The sequence below is a fragment of the Balaenoptera acutorostrata genome, chromosome 5, assembly GCF_949987535.1.
Source record: "Balaenoptera acutorostrata chromosome 5, mBalAcu1.1, whole genome shotgun sequence".
NCBI classification, from domain to species: Eukaryota; Metazoa; Chordata; class Mammalia; order Artiodactyla; family Balaenopteridae; genus Balaenoptera; species Balaenoptera acutorostrata.
The window spans coordinates 136,542,653-136,558,399 of record NC_080068.1 but is presented as its reverse complement, the minus strand read 5'-3'; positions in this window follow the sequence as shown (position 1 = coordinate 136,558,399).

Below are 15,747 nucleotides of genomic sequence, written 5' to 3'. Positions count from 1 at the left end.
TATTATCTTTTAATCCTCTAAATGATATGTATGGGATTTGATTGCAATCTTTTCCTGTTGCTAATTTTTCATGAGCACTGAGCTTCCCTATACTTTTAGAAAAGAGTGTGGGCCAAGATGGGCGTTTCTAGAATCAGGGTTCTAGAGCTTTCTCTACTGTTGGGTTGAGAAGGTAATAGGAAAAAATAACCATACTTTCTAACTGCCCTTGCTTTTACCTGAACATTCTCTTCCCTTCCCTGTACTATTACTGTCCTATATGATTCGGATTTTTCTCTAAACTGTTTCTCCTGAATGGTAAGACTTTTACTTGAAAGGGAGTTTAAGTTTGTTAATTTTTGGAGTTTACCTGTATGGAGTGCTCTAATACACTTAAACGTTATCACATCATTGTCCTCTTGCACTGACTTGAAAGTTTGGTCCTAATAGAGCAGATGATATTTTTAGACTGGCCCAATGCACTTTCAAATTTGGGGTTCTACTGTAAATAAGGGCATTATGAACAGTTGCTTTCCTTTTCCTTCCTACTTCATTGCTGCTGATACCACACATGTCATATAGGCTATCAGTGGTTTCAAGTTCACAAGCATAATTTTCTTTTAATTTTTAAATTTTGGCCAGAACTTTTAAATTTTTATTTATTTTTTTTGAACTATAGTTGATTTACAATGTTGTGTTAGTTTCAGGTGTGTGACAAGACGATTATATATATATATTTTTTTCCAGATTCTTTTCCCTTATAGGTTGTTACAAAATATTGAGTATAGTTCCCTGTGCTATACAGTAGGTCCTTACTGGTTATCTATATTACATATAGTAGTGTATATATGTTAATCCCAAACTCCTAATTTATCACTCCCCTCTGCCGCTTTGGATAGGATATTGCCTCTATGTGGAATCTAAAAAAAAAATGATACAAATGATTTATATACAAAACAGAAATAGAACCACAGACACAAGCATAATTTTATATCTAGCTTTGCTTGGGAGTTATCACCATATTTTTGGTTTATCTATTCTAGTTTACTTGGTCTATATGGAAGAATCAGAGCGATTCATAAATATAATCATGACCAATTACTTTATGATCATCTATGTTATGAGCAAATTGGGTTTATTTGGGATAAGGCTAGGGTCATTTGACATTATACAATAAGTTAGTGTAATAAATCACATTAGAAGATGAAGAGAAATATACTTAACACCATCTAATTAAATTAGGGACAGATATTTGATAAATTACAACATCCATTGTTGATTAAAATTCCTAAAAAATTAAGAATAAAAGGTAAATTCTTTAGTCAGATAGATGGTATCTATATTATCAAATCTTATGTAATGGTGAACATAGGAAGTTTTGGTGGGGAGGGAAAAAGATGAGAAGGTCTACTAACACCACTGAATCATCACTTATTTGCAGGTCATAGACACTACAATAAGAAAATAATTAGTAGACAATCCAATTTAAATGGCTGTAGGTTTTTCTTTCCCCATATTATTTGATAAACAAAAATTGAAATGGACATTCAAAGAACCCAGAATGGCTAAGGCAATATTGACAAGTAATGAGTTGGGGGTGAGACAGACTTGCCCAACACAAAGAAAATAATCAAAGGGGACTAATTCTAAAGTGATAGTAGTTGAGAGATTAGTTTGTTCATAGAAGAATAGATTAATGGATCAAAGAAAGAAAACAGGTAGCCCCCAAATAAATACATGGGCACTCATGTTTCTGTCAGAGTGGGCATTTCAAATCAGTGGGGAAAGGAGAAATCATGAAATGAATCATGAAGAAATGATTGCCTAACTCTGTGATAAAAATTATATTTCATCATCACTGAAATTAAATGTTCACTGTAAGAAACACAGTAGGATGTCACTAGGCTAATAACTCTAAATTTTGTATATAACTAATTATCCAAGGAGGGAATTATGTAATATGGTATATAAAATTGGTTGATTATATCCATAATGTAGGCAAATCTGTATACTCAATTTCAATTAATTATCCCTACTCCATTCTCCTCACAGAAGAAGAGAAAAAGTGAGCTGTTACATTCTAAATACTTTCAAATGCATTATGATCCTAAAAACACACTAAGTAGTAGCTGAACCTATACATCTGTATTACTAATAGATAAAAGAGAATGCTACTTTAGACCATAACCTTGACTTCATCTCTGTGAATATCATGTAACAAATATCCCAGCAGTGTGAGGCAGAACACTGGACCAGCTGTTGGCTGAAAGCAAGAGGTCTTCTTTATGGAGAGAAGAGTAAAGTTTAGATATAGGATGATAAGTAACCTCTTCTGAATAGCTACAAGCTCATATGAGGACTAAAGATGAGATAAAAGGGTTCCACACCCCATCCACTGATGCTACTCATTCTTCTATGAGAAGCACATGTAAATACCTTCCTCTAAATATATGTCTCTTCTCCAAACTTTCTAAGGACAATGAATATATGGTACCATCTTTTTTAGTTGTTCCAGCACCTACTTGAACTGAAAAAACTTTTTAAAAATATGCTTTATGGTGTGTTTGCGGCATCTTGAAGTTAAAACATGTCACTTCTCTGGAGTTCCCTCCAGCAAGGTTTAATTTTGCTGGCTCCACTTAAAGTTATAAAGTTTAGGCAAATTCTTCTCCTGGCTCTGAAGATTTTTTACGTCTTTTCTCTGCATCCTACATCATTTCTTTCCTTTGATTTTTGTGCCACCACTTGCTAAGTTCTGGTTTCCATATCCTTCTAGCTTACCTCAGAGGCCTATGCACACAAATACCCAGGAGAAGAAATTAGAAACTAAATTTACTTAGTCTTATTTGTTTCTCATTCTATATTTTATAGATTTTATATGCTCATCTTGTAGTATGTTTTAGAGAATTAATGGGTAAAAGGAAAAAATGGCCTTTTAATGCTTTCATTGTACTCAGAAACAATAATCTTAATGTTAATTAATTCCTCTTAATTCTAAATCTTAATTTAGAATTTAATAATTTAGCCTTGACTTTTCACCTTTTTCACTTCATGAGCTGGAAAAGATGATAGATTAATAATGCTGACCTATTTAGCACGCTTTAATTTATTTTGCAGTTAAATGTAATCGGCTTTTGAGAACTGCTTATGATTTGCATAATTGCCAGAGTACTAAAAACTACGTTTTAGCATTCATCTTCAGTTTTTATCAGTAGTCAATTTTACTCTCAATTCCTTGATATTCTTCCTTCCTTTTGTGAACTTCCTATAAATAACGTATATTTTGCTAATTAATTTCTTCAGCGTGATGGAAAACTGTTCTCCGATCGGATCATTATGAAAGAGCCAGTCAGTATTTGCGAGTGTCAGCCAGTGTTTGGTATGCTGAAAAGAGTACTGTTTTGTAGTCCATTAGGTCTGATTCTGCATAAATTGTGTTCTTCATATGCTGGGTGTAAAATAGGTACACTTCAGGTGTTTAATACACATTGATTTTCTTTGTGTTATTTCTCCCCAGCAAATCAAGTCCACTTACCATACCCACGTCTTCATCACAGGATGAACAGCAGAAATCGTGGAGGACATTTGACTGGGACTTACTTTCTTCTCTCCCAATAGCCCAACCAACCCAAGCCATCAAACTGTCGCCAAGGTTTGTTGATTTTATTTTAAATATTTTTAAACATCATCCTAGCAGACAACATCAACTGCCTTTTGCCTGTGACTTTTCAACAGCTTCTTCACCAGTTTCACTGATTCCATCCTTGATTCTCTATTGCCCACTATCATCATCAGAGCCTCAGTTATACTTCTAAAATGCAAATACTGATATTTCTCCCTGAAATATTTCAGTAGTATTCTTTTTCATTTTGGATCAAATCCAAAGTCTTTACTGTGGCTTCTGTGGCTTTTGATGAACTGAACTCTACTTAACACCTTTCACTACTTAAAATCTTCATCTCACTCCCAACTACCTACCACCCCATAGCCATATTATGCTGCAGACATTATTGAATCTCTTTCAGTGCTTCCAAAATTTCTTATTTATCTGTCAACTTACAATCTTTGTAAATTGTGTTATCTCTCCATGGAAAATTATCACTTCTTTTTTGTTTTCATGCATCCCCTCAAATTTACATACGTGCCATGTCTGCATGCTTACTATCTCTTACTTCTCCTTGTATCATCTTAAAATATTTTATTCCATCAAGTATCATTACTGATTAAGTAATAACAAATCACATTACATTTTATTGTAATTGTTTGTTTATCTGGTTTCACCATTAGACAGCGATAGATATGAGGGTAATGTGTACTTTCATTTTATCATCATTGAGCACAGCGCCTAAAAAATTTAATAAATATTTGCTGAATGCTATTAAATGGAAAGGATAGATTTTAAAATATATTTGTTGTGGAGAGTTATGAGTGATATATCAGCAATAAATTATTAAGAGTTTGTATCTAACTCTGAGGACGCAGCTTTAATTTAAACAAAATATTCTAGTAAGAAGTCAAGATAGAATACAACTAGGTCTCTGTAATGATACAGAGCACTCACAGGACTCGAGCTGGCTCTAGGTGCACAAGGTCCTTAGTGATCACTTACTGTTGTCCAATCTGGACTCTCTATAGTGTTATATTTCACCTTTTCCCATATATTAAAGTTCATTCCCTGTGGTTGAATTCATAGGTTGGCCTCCTTTTTAGAACACTGGTGTTAGCTTATCCATCCACTTCTATTTTCATTGCCTGTCACCACACTAATTCCAATGATGTTCATCTGTTACCTGCACTTTCACGTTAGTTTTAGTGTTGGTCCCTCACTGTTACTCCTGCCCCTCTGCAATCCTCTTCATTCAGCAGCCATAACAGTCTCGCAGAAAAGTAAATCTGATCTTATTACAGATCCCTGCTTAAAAATAGTTCCTGCTGTCTCCTAAAGTAAAGGAAATAAAAGGAAAAATAAACAAATGGGACCTAGTTGAACTTAAAAGCTTTTGCACAGCGAAGGAAATGACCAACAAAATGAAAAGACAACCTACTGAATGGGAGAAAATATTTGCAAATGGTATGACCAATAAGGGGTTAATATCCAACATATATAAACATCAAAAAAACAAACAGTCCAATTAAAAATGGGCAGAAGAACTGAATAGACATTTTTCCAAAGAGGAAATGCGATGGCCAACAGGCACATGAAAAGATATTCAATATCACTAACCATCAGGGAAACGCAAATCAAAACCACAATGAGGTATCACTTCACACTGGTCAGAATGGCTGTCATCAAAAAGAACATGAATAACGAATGTTGGAGAGGATATGGAGAAAAGGGAACACTTGTGTACTGTTGATGGGAATGTAAGTTGGAGCAGCCACTGTGGAAAACAGTATGAAGGTTTCTCAAAAAACTAAAAGTAGAACTACCATATGACCCAGCAATTCCACTCCTGGGTATATATGCAAAAAAAGCACCCCAAAACACTAATTGGAAAAGATATATGCACCCCAATCAATGTCCATAGCATTATTATTTACCATTGCCAAGGTATGGAAGCAACCTGAGTGTCCACCAAAAGATGAGTGGATAAAGAAGATGTGGTATATACATACAATGGAATACTACTCAGCCATAAAAAAGAATGAAATTTTGCCATTTGCAGCAACATGGATGGGCTTGGAGTGCATTACATTAAGTGAAATAAGTCAGACAGAGAAAGACAAATACTGTATGATATCACTTATATGTGGAACCTAAAAGATACAACAAACTAGTGAATATAACAAAAAAAGGAGCAGACTCACAGCTATAGAGAACAAACCAGTGGTTACCAGTGGGGAGGAAGGAGGGGCAATATAGGGGTGGGAGATTGGGAAGTACAAACTGCTGGGTGTAAGATAGGCTACAAGGATGTATTGTCCAACATGGGGAATATAGCCAATATTTTGTAATAACTGTAAATGGTGTGAAACCTTTAAAAATTATATAAAAAATAAAAATAGATAGTTCCCGCTGTTCTATCTCATAGAATATTGTCCATTTCCTTCACACATTTCCTGCATATCCACTTCAGAATGTGCAGTCATGTGCCTAAATGCTTGTGTAACTTATTTACATGTCTCAACAACTAGACTATAAGCTCTACCAGGGCAAAAATCTTGTCTATCTTTTTGACAACTATGTCCCCAGCAACCAACACCTAGCAGATGCTCAATAAACACCACTGAATGGTGTTACTGAATAAATTATTCTGAAGCTCTGTTACTGGCAAAGTTCTAGCATAATGAAAGTTCTCTACAACTCTGGGTAAATAAAATAAATCAATTTATTAAGGCACATTAGTCAATAGTTTCAGGAAGCTGAAATTGATGCTGAAGAGTTTCACATTCCATCCTCATTCCCCCTAAGGCCAATTCCCAAGAAAGTATGTTCCTAATAATTTTAAGCACCTAAAACTGGTGGCCGTGTGCGTTCTAGCAGGCCTCACTGTGAACTGCAGTCTGATCGCCCTGGGCTCCTGGTTCAAGTCTAATCCAGTAGAAAATTTTGGTGCCAGATTGTTCAGAACCAGTCCATATCAAGGATTTGATGTCTGTTGTCAAAGGTTGAAAGCTATTTCTCATGGACATATCTATTTTTGACTCCTTCACCCAAACAGTCTATCACAACATAGGGATAAATATACATATTTGCAGTTAACAACTGCAAACAGACTCCAGTTTTTCTTGCCTTTGACAAGAGGGCAACATCTGCACTTAAGAATAGTGGTTCACTCACAGACATGGAAAACAAACTTACAGTTACCAAAAGGAAAAGAAGGTGGGAGAGGGATAAATTAGGAGTTTGGGATTAGCAGATACAAACTACTCTATATAAAATAGATAAAAAACAAGGTCCTACTGTATAGCCCAGGAAACTCCATTCAATATCCTATAATAAACCATAATGGAAAAGAGTATGAAAAAGAATATATATATATTTATATATGTATATATATATATGTAGCTGAATCACTTTGCTGAACACCAGAAACTAACACAACACTGTAAAACAACTATAGTTCAATTAAAAAAAAGAATAGTGATTAATTCGCTGCTCACATTTTCATTCATCAAGGTAAGATCAACACCAACCATTCGTTTAAAAGGAAATTTTTAAAGAGCTTAATACTTTAAATGCAAATCTTCCTTTTGTATAAGATTAAAAAATAAAAATCTTAAAAGGACATTGTTTCTAAAGCAAGTTAAAATTGTGCTGTACACACAGTAGGGGTAACTGGACTGCTGAGAGAACACCTGAATGAAATCACTGAAAACAAATATTGGAACATTTGCCTTTTTAATTTAACAGTGCTTCTCAATGATAGTATTAAATTATTTTCTATGGATGAAAACTGTCCCTCCATTTGGCTTCAGGAGAAATCAAGTTGATAGTTGTTTGGATTATTATTGTGTGTCCTTGAAAAGGTTCTAAATATATTTGGACCATGAGGTTATTCTTTAGTTATTATTAGAGGGTGAAGTCTATTTTGTCTCTGGTATCATACTATAGTCTTTATATTACAGGATTTAGGGATGTGCTTTTAAACGTGGGGATAACTCATTAATCTCATACCCTAAAATTCTATGCCCCATCCGTGTTTCTTTTCTCACTGATTCCAGCCAGACATCCTTAAAACAGAAGTCATCCTGTATCCTACCTTTTAGTCCACAGTCTTTCTTTTCCCCTATTTATGTATCTTCATAGAAAGAAGTTAGGCTTTGTAGTCAAGTGTCTGTATTTCAAACCCAAGTTCTGGCACGTTCAGTGTTACCTTGGAAAGCTGCTTTAAATTATATCTATTTCTGCCTCCTCTTCTCTGACTGGGATACTGATTTCTACCCAGAGGGTTGTTGTGAGATCTAGATGATAGTATATATAAATCAACTAATGTAAAAACTACCGTACAGTAAGAGTAAATGGATAGCAATTGTTTTTATCATACTTTTTAAGTGACAACATATTTCAGACTATCATATAATGTTTATATAAGCTCAGTATTAAATCCCCTGAGGACTTAACTAAGTTTCCACTATTAATCCATGTGGGATCTTCCAAAACAGACCCAGGCAAGGCCATTTTAAATCTCTGTGGATTTTTTACTCTGGGCTCTGATACTCCATCTAGTTAGTTGGAGTATCCTCCATCTTTAAATCTCTAGCATTTTTTTCTCCTTTTAAAAGTTTAATGTTCTCATCATTCTATACTTTACAGTTAGCAGGGCTACATATTCAAAGTAATACTTCTCCCACACAAGCTGCCTTCTAGCATGCAATATTCGATACCATAATACCAGGCATTCGTTTTCACATAAACACTTTGAATTACCCATTTTAAATTTAAAGACAAACAAGGACACCTTGTAATTATCTCAAAATAGGAGAAAAATGTATTTATTCACAGTACAATTTTGCTTTTTCCCATGCAACAGATAGAAAGAGTAAAATAAAAGGAGTCCATCATAAAATTAAAAGAAATTGGTTGTAATGATGCTTGGCTTTTAAATCTAGGGAAACAGCAATGAAGAATCACAGTAATCAAATTTGGCCTGAATAGAGCTTTGTGTAATTAGTGCATTATACATAATGATAATGATCTTGTATTTAATTTAATTAATTTATTTATAAATTACTATATTGCACCTGGATGCTTTGCAATAATTAAAATAATTTAAGAAGTACAAAATGAGTCAAATTAAAAAGGCTCACCAATTTCCCAGACTGGTAAAATAAACTAAGGTAAGTAAAAGCCAGAACTCTTAATTTCAGCTTACACTGGGCTAAGCATCCTGGGACATCAATTTATTTCTAAGTTAGAGTGAAGTTCACATACATAGGGATTTCACTAATAATTCTATTTAAAGAGTCAAAATTCTAAGTAGTAGCAAATTTTAGCTGTGAGAATGTGATTATAGGAAAAGAAATAATAAAGATACATATTCTTGAGGGATTTAAAAATTACTTTATTAATCAAGTGTATATTCAGGACCTGCTATATATAAGGCAATGTCCTCTGGAATACAGACGTATTTTTCATCTGGCATGTTTTTTTCTGTTTTGTATACTTAAACTCTTGTAAGAAAGATAAGTACATTAAAAATTTTTATGTCAGAATAATGCAGATGATGTTAGGAAAACTATAAAATGACTGCAGATTTATAGAAGGAAAACATTGCTTGGTTGGATATAAGAACTAAAAGTTTATATTTTTTAATGAAAATGAAGTAAATCTTACATAGTAGCTAGGATTCAATGCCATATACACTGTATGAGATAAAATGATGGTTTAGAATAGGGCAAGAAGGGAGAGATTACAATCCATAAAAATAAACACATGAGAGATAGGATGACGTATATGATAGTGCACAGATAATATACTATTAGAAATTCATAATAGAAACTGATTTGAATGTTATGATCCCATTCATTTGTATCATGTCTTACATGTCTTATTTTATACATATACATATTTTTCAAATCTGGTCTTTTATACCTAGATGAGCACAGAGGCACAATACAACCAAGTACAAATCCCTGAGTTCAGTGATTCTTAGAGAAAGATCAGAGGTGTCTTCTGGGGCAACAGGGCTGTAAAAAATTTCTGTGATTAAGGATCCCGGTATAAGGATTTTAGGACAGAAACAACATTGAAAACCATTGGAATAAAAACTAATTCATATGCTACTTGAATGACGAGGTACCCAAAGTATTAAAGGGTACTCAAAACATTTATCCCAGCAATTATTTTCTTATTTTCTTCTCAAACTAGTTTTCAATGCCTAGTCATATTTGCTATTCTAGATTAATATGATTTTTGTGTTTGTACTTTTTCAAAGCATGGTTGACTTACTTGAATTAACAACCTAAAAATAGTTTTATCTCTTCTACTAGTTTTTGACTCTTACTATTTCTTATCCCTGTTCATCATTTAAAAAATGCAAGCACAAATTAAATCCAAAGGGAGCAGAAGAAAAGAAATAACTAGAGCAAAAATCAATGAAAATAAGAAATCTAAAAAACAAAAGCTGATTCTTTGAAAAAATTCAATTAGATTGATAAGTGTCTAGCCAGGCTAAGATAAAAAGAGAGGACATGAATTACAAATATCAGAAATGAAAGAGGAGAACATTACTATAGGAAATGTTGGAAATTATGTGGAAATTAAAAGGATAATAAAGGAATACTATGAACTACCCTATGTCCACTAATTTGATAACCTAGATGAAATGAACCAATTGCTCAAAGATACAATTTGCCAAAATTCACCAGGAAGAAATAGATCATCCAAACAGGCCTGTACCTACTTAAAAATTGGATAAATAATTCATAACCTTCCAAAGCAAAAAGCACCAGGCTCACATGGGTTCACTGGTAAATTCTACCAAACATTCAAGGAAAAAAAGTTATTCTAATACTCTATAATCTCTTTCAGTTGATAGAGCAGGGGGGAATACTGACTAACTCATTCTATGAGGCCAGCATTACCCTAATACCCAAATCAGACAAAGACATTCCAAGAAAACTACAGACTAATATCTCCTATGAACATAAATGCAATAATCTTCAATGAAATATTAGAATATTGAATGCAAAAATGTATAAAAAGAATTATACACCAGAGCCTTATAGGTTTCACCCAGATATGCAAAGCTGGTAGAACATTAAAAAATCAATTAATATCATATATCACAACACCACAATAAAAAAGGAAAATCACATCATCATATTAATAGTTGCAGAAAAAGCATTTGACAAAATCCAACATTATAAAAGCTCTAAGTATACTAGGGAGAGAAGGGAAGTTTCTCAACTTGATAAAGACCATCTACAAAATACCTGCAGGTGACATCATACTTAATGGTGAGAAACTCAAAGCTTTCCCCCTAAGATCAGGTAAAAGGCAAAGCTATCCCATCTCACTGCTCCTTTTCAACATTGTACCAGAAGTTCTTGTTAATACAATAAGACAAAAACAAGAGATAAAATGTATACACATTGGGAAGAAAGACATAAAACTCTTCTTGTTCACAGATGATGTTATCATCTATGCAGAAAATCTGAAAGAACATTGTATCCTGCTAACTTGCCCAGTTTATTAGTTCTAAAAATCTTTAGTGGATTTCTTAGGATTTTCTATATACAAAATCATGTCATCTGTGAATACAGATAGTTTTACTTCTTCCTCTACTATTTGAATGTTTTTATTTATACTTCTTTTCTAATCGCCAGTGCAGTGTTGAATAAAAGTGGCAGGAGTGGACATCTTTGTTTTGTTTTCTGATATTATGGGCAAAGCATCCTGTCTTTCACTATTAAGTATCATGTCAGATGTAGTTTTTTTAGTAAATGTCTCTTATCAGGTTGAGGAAATTCCCTTCTATTCTTAATTTGATGGGTATTTTTATAATGAAATGTTGTTGGATTTTGTCAAGTGCTTTTTCTGCATCTACTGAAAAGATTATTCATTGTTTTCTATGTAAAGACAGTGTATTGCATTAATTGATTTTCAGATGTTAGATCAACTTTGCATTCTTGGAATAAATCTCAATTAATCATGGTGTGTAATTCATTATATATTGCTAGATTCTGGAGTTTTTTTGATTTGATGCCTTGGCTTGGTTTTGTATCAGGATAACACTGGCCTCATAGAATGAGTTTGTAAGCCTTCCTCTATTACTTTTGGAAGAGTTTATGAATAATTAGTATTAATTTCTTAAATATTTTGTAGAATACAGGAGTGAAACCATCTGGGTCTGGGCTTTTCATTGTGGGTTTTTGTGTGTGTGTGTGTGATTACCAATTCAGTCCGTTTAGTTACTATAGGTCTATTAAGATGATATATTTCTTCTAGAGTCAGTTTTTGTACTGTGTATCTTTCTAAATATTTTTCCATTACATCTACATTATCTAATTTATTGGAATGCAATTGTTTATTGAATTCCTTTATAACACTTTTTATTTTTGTAAAGTCAGTAGTAGTGCTCCCTCTTTCATTTCTGATGCTAGCAATTTTGATCTCTCTTTTCTTCCTTAGTAAATAGAACTAAAGAGTTGTTACTCTTTCATCTTTTCAAAGAACTAGCTTTACAAACACCACCAAATGTAAAATAGATAGCTAGTAGGAAGCAGCTGCACCGCACAGGGAGATCAGCTCTGTGCTTTGTGACCACCTAGAGGGGTGGGATAGGGAGAGTGGGAGGGAAGGAGACGCAAGAGGGAGGGGATATGGGGATATATGTATACGTATAACTGATTCACTTTTTTATACAGTAGGAACTAACACAACGTTGTAAAGCAATTATACTCCAATAAAGATGGTTTTTTTTAAAAAATAAAGAACTAGCTTTTAGTTTCATTGATATTCTCTATTGTTACTCTTTCTATTCTCTATTTCATTAATTTTCATATGAATTTTTGACACTCTATTTGCCTTAGATTTAGTTTGCTCTTCTTTTTCCAGTTTCTTAAGGTGGAAGATTATATTATTAATCTTTCATTTTTAAAATATAAGCATTTACAGCTATAAATTTTAAGTATGACTTTAGCTTCATTCCATAAGATTGGGTATACTGTGTCATCATTTTAATTATTCTCAAAGTATTTTCTCATTTCCCTTTTTATTTCTTCTTTGCCCTATTAGTTATTTAGAAATGTGTTATTTAATTTACACATATTTTTGTTTCACATATGTGTTTCTGTTATTAATTTCTAATTTCATTACACGTGGTCAGAGAACATTCTTTGTATTATTTCTATCCTTTTAAATTTATTGAGAACCATTTATGTCCTAGCATATTGCCTATCCTGGGCAATGCTCATGTGGATTTGAGAAGAATGTATATTCCTCTGTAGAGTGTTTTGTAGATGGACCTCTATTAGGTCCAATTGGTTTATAGTATTGTTCAAGTCTTTTAACTCCCTGTTAACTTCTGCCTAGTAGTTTTATCCATTATTGAAAGTGTGGGTATTGAATTCTCCAAATATTATTGTTGAGCTTTCTATTTCTCCCTTAATTTGTTAGTTTAGCTTTCTGTATTTTGATACTCTGTTGTTAGATGCACATGTTTCTAATTGTTATATCTGCCAGATGGAGGGACACAAACTATTATAAAATGCTACTCTTTATTTCTATTAATATTTTATAAGGCTTTATTTCTATTAATATTTCATAATATTTCATAATTTTGTTCCATATTAGCACAGCCACTCCAGCTTTCTTGTGTGTGTTGTTAGCATGATATATCTTTTTTCCATACTTATACTTTCAATCCTGTAAACAACATGTAGTTGGGTCATGTATTTTATTCAGTCTGATAATCTCTGCCTTTTGATTATGTTGTTAAATCCATTCAAGTGTAATGTTATTATTCATATAGTTGGAGTTGAAATATTTGCTATTTTATTTTATTTTTCTATATACCTCATGTATTTTATTCTATTCATCCTTAACTGCTATCTTTTGCATTAAATGAATATTTTCTAATGTAGAATTTTGACTTATACTAAATTTAATTTAATTTTTTTTTTTTTTTTTTTTTTAGTGATTGCTGTAGTGATTGTTACATATACCTTAACTTTTATCAGAATCAGCTTCAGGTTTACAATAACCTACTTCCAATAAGATATAGAAACATTCCTGCTGTATACCTCTATTCCCTTTTCCTCTTTCTTACTGTATTATTTGCATATTAGTATATCCTATAAATGTTACAAACCCAATCATACAGTGTTACAATTATTACTTTACTTACATAATTTTATGATGTTTAAAGAAGATGAGGAAACAAAGGAGAGCAAATATATATTTATAGCTGTTGTTATATTAACCATCCTATTTATCATTTCTGGTTCTCTTTATTTGCTTCTGTGAATTCAAGTCACCATCTCCACTAATTTATTTAGGCCAATATAGCTTTGCTCTCACTCATCTCCTTTGTGATATTATTGACAAATATTCTATATCTATAGGTTTTAGACCCCAAAATATATTATATACCTATTGTTTTATGTGATTGCTTTTTAAATTAGTTGGGAGAAGGAGAGGAAACATGTATTTAATTGTCTTTTATAATTACATAATTTACCTTTGCTGATGCTGTTTGTTTTGTATGTGGATTCAAATTGCTGTCTGGGGTCAATTACTACCAGTCTGAATAAATTTCTTTAGTATTTCTTGTAGTTGGGTATGCTAGCAACAAATTCACTCAACGTTTTTTTTTCTGGGACTTTATTTTGTCTTAATTTTAGAAAGACAGCTATGCTGAATTTGGATTCTAGATTGATAGTTTTGTTTTGTTTTGTTTTTTACTTCAAATATATTTTCCCATTGCTCTCTGGCCTCCACTGTGTCTGATGAGAGGTTAGGTATTAATATTTTGAGGATTTCTTTGTAATGAGAGCAGTTTCTGTTTTCTGCTGCGAAGATTTTTCCTTGTCTTTGGCTTTCAGAATTTTTATTATAATGTGTCTCTTTTTGTATCTCTTTGTCTTTATCCTATCTGGAGATCATTGTGCTTCCTTGATGTGCAGATTAATGTTTTTTCATTAAATTTTAAAAGTCTTCTCTGATTTTTTTCTCTTTTATTCTCTCCTCTCCTTATGGTACTCTCATGTATGTTTGTGCATTGAATGCTTTCCCCTGTTTCTCTGAGGCTTTGTTCATTTTTTAAAAAATTCTTTTGTCTCACTCTTCTTATTATACAGTCTCTATTAATCAGTCTTCAAGCTTGCTAGGTCTTTTTTTACCTGTTCAAATCTACTGTTGAACACTTCCAGTGAATCTTCCATTTCAGTTATTGTACTTTTTAATTTCAGAATTTTCATTTGTTTTTTATAACTTTTATTTCTTTATTCATATTTTCTATCAATGAGGCATTGCCCTCATACCCTCCTTTACCTCTTTAATTATAGTTTCCTTTAGTTATTTGAACATATTTATAATGGCTACTTTGAAGTCTTTGTGTGTTAAGTCTGATATCTGGTCACTGTCACAAGCAATGCCTGTTGCCTGATTTTCTCCTTGTGTATGGGTCATTCTTTTGTTAAATGTTTCAGGATTTTTTGTTCGATATTTTAGATAATATATTGTTGCAACTCTTGGCAATGCCATCCTTAGGGGCTTTTTATTGTTATTTGCTTGTTTATTTTTTAGTTACTGTCTGAATTATTAGTGGGATCTATCTATTCCACCATCCCCCAGAGCATTAAGCCTCTGATGTTGCTTCTCAAGGTTTGCAGTCCTGGATACGTCCACAATCATCCTGGAAGGACAGTGGTTTTCACAGGCCTTGCTATTACTGTTTCTTTTCCTGACCACAAACAATTTTTAAATTGGTGGCTGACTGTTTTATTGCTTTCAACAATAACTGGGGGCACAGATTGCTCTACAGACAAATCCAATCAAACTCAGACTTCTGTGAAAAGATAGTTCCTGAAGTCAGTGTTTGAAATTTGTTCTCAACCCTAGTGAGTCTCCTCCCAGCTGTCTCTTTCCCTGGATCTCTCCTGCAAACTAGATGGCCTACAGTTTAGCCTATATCATCAATACTTCTATCAATTTCATCTCAAGTGCCTTTAACCACAACTTCCACAAGCTTTCATTTTGAACTATTCTACACTCTATTGTAAAAGAAGTCACTTCCTTTAGGAGAAGTTTAAAAGCTTTTTGTTTTAAGGCCTGTTTCTCTCCCCCGGCAAACTCTCTGAGCCACAGCTCTGGAGCTAGGG